Source organism: Lucilia cuprina, chromosome 4 (genome assembly GCF_022045245.1).
Source record: "Lucilia cuprina isolate Lc7/37 chromosome 4, ASM2204524v1, whole genome shotgun sequence".
In the NCBI taxonomy this organism is placed as follows: Eukaryota; Metazoa; Arthropoda; class Insecta; order Diptera; family Calliphoridae; genus Lucilia; species Lucilia cuprina.
The window spans coordinates 81,849,102-81,854,101 of NC_060952.1; the positions used below are offsets into that span (position 1 = coordinate 81,849,102).

The 5,000-nt window shown below is 30.3% G+C and overlaps 1 protein-coding gene across 1 annotated transcript in view; it reads left to right on the top strand.

Moving 5' to 3' along the window:
• The window catches only part of LOC111678492 (putative GPI-anchored protein pfl2), a 22,691-nt gene that overhangs the window by 1,206 nt on the left and 16,485 nt on the right, over positions 1 to 5,000 (top strand). The gene's annotated exons all lie outside the window — the stretch shown is intronic.

A 5,000-nucleotide genomic window follows, 5' to 3' on the forward strand; every position in this document is an offset into this window, starting at 1 on the left:
GACTATAGACTAGACTATAGACTAGACTATAGACTAGACTATAGACTAGACTATAGACTAGACTATAGACTAGACTGTAGACTAGACTATAGACTAGTCTATAGACTATAGTCTTGATATTATCGCAATGATTTCAAGATCTAGCAACATTTTAATAATCGTCTCTATCAAAAATTGACCTGCATTAGTCTCAAACTTCTTTAAACCCTTCAATTTTAATTTGTGTTTCTTATCATGTACTTCAACTAAATTAATTTAATAATATATGTATGTTTAGAGTTCATATTTCGTATCTAAACTCTTCACATTTTTTTTCTAAAATTCCTCTCTCGTTTTTGTAAATATATATGTCTGCATACAACTGTGTTATGAATTATTGACAAGTTATGCTTAGAAAAATAAAAAAACTCTCATACAAGTTCTTTTGCAAATACATATACATCCAAACAATTTGGTTCTTAAGGCTGTGTATGATAAATCTTTAAAAATCTACTATATACAGAAAATCGAACAAAAATTTATAAAATATAACAACAAATACAAAGAAAAAAAAGGTTCAATTACCATCAATATTGAATACGAAAACGCTTGACATCATTTTCATAGTTGAAAAATAAAGAAGTACAAAAAAAAAAAAACAACTACCAGCATTTTGGCGATGACTGTGTACTCGTGTGACACAGTAGGGTGAATGTAAATAGAATGGTACAAAGGAGTGTAACACCAATATCTGTGGGTATTGGAAGGTATAATATTTAATGATGTTTTTGCTGATGACGATGGCGGTGATGATGATGATGACTTCGATTACGATGACGAGGTTGCATTTTAAGTACATGTACAAATTATTGTTGTGCTGTTATGTCTGTGCAAGTGGGTAGAGAAAGAGAGTTTTGCAATACAAGAAATAATAAATATAACAGTAATTGTAAACAGTTGTGTAAAGGAATGAGTTTATTTCATTAAGACGAATTTAGATTTATTTGGGAAGTTATTCAAAACATTTAGATTATTTTCATTAGTTGATAATCAGGACTTTGTAGCTATACTTTAGACTGAACCAATGAATAGATTAATCTAATAACTAGTCTATTGTCAAAGTTGGAAAGCAGTCTATAGTCTGAGAAAGATAACATTGTATAGTCTGAACTGACTATAGTCTTAGGCCTGGACTAAAGACCATTCTAATTTCTGGATACTATATCTATGGTCAAGACTAGAGACCGTTTTATACACTGGACTGGAGGCCAGACTGCAGATCATACTGTGTATTATAATCTGAACTAGAAATCAGTTAGAAGTCTGGACTAGAGACCAGTCTATAGTCTGAAATAGAGAATGCACCATAGACTGATGTAGAGACCCATCTATAGTCCGGACTAGAAACTTGTCTATAGTATGGACGAGTCTATGGTATGTACTAGAGCCACAACAACCATCTGAACTAGAGACCAGTTTACTTAAGTCTAGTCCATAGTCTGATTAATCTATTTTTATAGTCTGGATTAAAGATCAAACTGCAGTCTGGCCTGAAGACCAGAATATAGTTTGGACTAGAGTTTGGACTGTAGTTTGCACTACAGAGAAGTCCATAATGTGTATAGTTTATTGTATAGTGTAGACTGAAACAAGACTATTGTCTGGACCAATCTAAAAACTGGACTAGAGACCAGTATATAAACTGGACTAGAGAGCAGTCTATAGTCTGAAAAGAGATCAGTCTATAGTCTAAATTAGACACCAGTTAATACGCTGAACTAGAGATATAGGACTTGAAACCAATCTAAAAACTGGACCAGAGACCAGTATATAAACTGGACTAGAGAGTCTATAAACTTGACTAGAGACCAATCTATAAACTAGAATACAGACCAGTCTATAGTCGAAACTAGACACTAGTTTATACGCTGGTCTAGATATATGTCTATAGTCTGCACTTGAGGATAATCAATAATATGGATGGTCCATTGTATAGTCTGCACTGGAAACCAAATAGTCTTGACTGAAGAAAGGCTGCCATAACCGGTATACTTTTAAAGAATTCACTCTCAACTAACACTGACCTGTTACTGGACCATTACCAGTATTTGGCCTTAAATACTTATACTTACAATCACTCTAGTATGTCGAATTTTAAGCAGCAAAATAGAAAATTCAGTTGGTTATTGGTAAGCAACTACTTTTTTCTTTTTCTGTTTTTCTGTTTTGGTAGGCACGTTTTTGTTTAAACGAATGAATGAAAATGCGACGGACTGACTGAGTGAATGAATGAATGAAATTTTGTGTTTTTCCTTTTACATGCATGTCAAGCACAACTTGATTGTTTCGATCTTCTAGAGAGAATTGTTAAGAAGACTGCATATAGAAATGGCTACGAAGCCATCGTTGTTGCAGTAAAGAAATATGTGTCAAATTGAAATCCAATTTGCAGCAAAATCATTGAAAAACATTAAAAAATGTATGTACACACATACGAGCAAATACAGCTACAATCACACACTAATGCCCATATACATATGTACAATCAAATAAAAATAATATTTTGGTATTGAAGAAAAAAAAACACAATCATACATATCTGAAAATAATTGTATGTTCAAATAGTTGTTTTAGTTTTTTTTAAGAAATACACTGCAGTATTTTTTTATTTCTCTAATATTCATTCATTCATCGGTGCAGAGGTTTGTTTGCTTTAAAGTGTATGTATGTGTGTGCGTGTGTGTGTGTCTGTCTATATGTTTAAGTACTTTAAACATTATAAATATTAAATTTCCATTTTATTTGCTTTATTAAATTTTTCTTCATTTCTCTTTAATTTTGTCTTTATATTTCATCCTACATGAAACCATTGTCGGCAAAATATATTTTTAAAACTAAATTTTAAAGGAGGTTGAAAATTTTAAACAAATATTTAAGATGCCAAGGAAACAGTGGGGTTTTAAATAATATATAGATAGAAACATGGGAGGAAGTTTTGTAGTTGGTTTGTGGGAGATGTATTGTGGAAAATTTTTGATGTAATATAGATTTTCAGAACTTTAGTAAAGAGGAATTAGGTAAGTATGAGTAACAAATAATTATTATTAACTATTAAAATATCACTCATACGCAATCATAGTGTTATTTTTAAATTTTCTCTTTAGGGGAATTTCGAGTTAATACTAGAGTCAATGACTAACTGCATCATTGACATATTCACCATAGCATTCCCTTAAAGGTAAAAACGGCCCTTTAGGAAATAAATCGGTAAAATTTGAGGACATTTTAATAAAATTAAAAAAAAATTATAGATTTGAATAGAAGAATCCAATTTCGAAAAACTCTGTTTTTATGAGAGGTGAAATCTTGCATCAATACTTTTAATATTAACCAAACCTCATTTATACACTAAAAATAATTCATGCTTAATTTTACGAACAAATTTTTAAATACAAAAATTTTGTATATTAAACATTCCGACACTCAAAATTAGACACGAACCGGATGATATACCTCTTAAACTACAAATTTAATAGAGAAAAACTGCTTTATTAGATTTATATTTCGTGATACTGTGTCTTTTTTAACTGACTTCAAAGTTTTAAGAAGTTTATTTTTCAAAAAATATTTTAAAATAGCTCTACTGATCAAACAATGCCAAATTTGATATCAAGCTAACAAAATGTTTTGTAAAATATTTACAATACATTTTTTATTTTACAAAAATAATTTCGTTAAAAAATGTAATATTTATCGAAAGTAACAATGTTTTTCGTAATAAGAATAATTTTTAATTTTACAAAATAAAATTATTTTGTTACAAATTAGTTTCTTATTTTCGTAATACTGAGGGAGTTAAATTAAAGGTAATTTTAATTCTATAGGAAATTGTTTGCCTTATTTTATAAGGTTTAGATAACAACATTTTGGAGTTATTTTAAACAAAAAATATGAATATATAATCTACCTAATCTTTGCTGGAAGCATTTCGTACAATGTACGACATTTTTCATGTATATTAGACATAGATTATTTTAGTTAAGTAATTTACGTTGGGGTCATATTATATTAACTTAACAACAACTTAGTTTGTTAGTTAGTTAGTTAGTTTGCTTGTTTGTCAGTTACTTAGGTAGTTACTTAGATCACTCACCACTGCCCTGTTAACGCCTTTGTAACGACACAACAAACTGCTTCTACAGATTTTGTGTGGGCCCATCTCTCCATCCTTATAAAGTATATGTTCTTATAATTTTATTTCTTCAGGACCTTGTATTTAAAATTGAGTATATTCATATTCCCATCGAACAAATGTTTTTGAAATTGCTAATTTATTTGGAAACAAGTAAGAATGTATAATACCCTACACCACAGTGTATTTCGCGGAATAATTAGTGTCCTTCTAAGTTTTTAATTAAATATTTTAAAAGTTAAGAAGTGCTTAAGCCCTCCTGCCACGCCACGGCTTATTCCAAGGGAGAGTAAATATGTTGTTTCACATATTTGATGTCTGTAAAAAAATATATTTAAGGTTAAATATAAAATTTAAGCAATTATTAAACTTTATTGTTTCTAAGTCATCAAGGCTAGTATAAAACTTGGTTTGACAGGTTTTTGTTCAGATACGAGTGTATTAAACACAATTATGAACTTAAAAGCCCTATTCGGCGTTTTCATTTGTATGGGAACTAGGTTAAATAATGGACCGATGTAAACCATTTTCAACAGGCTTTTTCTCTGGTACAATAGAAGATCGAGTGCAAATTTTATTGAATTATCTTCAAAATTGCGACCTTTAGTTTGATTACAAGTTTTAAAAGCCCTATTTGAGGGTTCAGTTGTTTGGGGGCTAGGTGAAATAATGGACCGATGTTAACCATTTTCAATAGGCTTTGTCTACGATACCATAAAAGATCATGTGCCAAATTTCATTGAATTATCTCCAAAATTGCGATCTGTAGTTTGATTACAAGGTTTACAAGCCCTATTCGGGGGTTCAGTTGTATGGGGGCTAGGTGAAA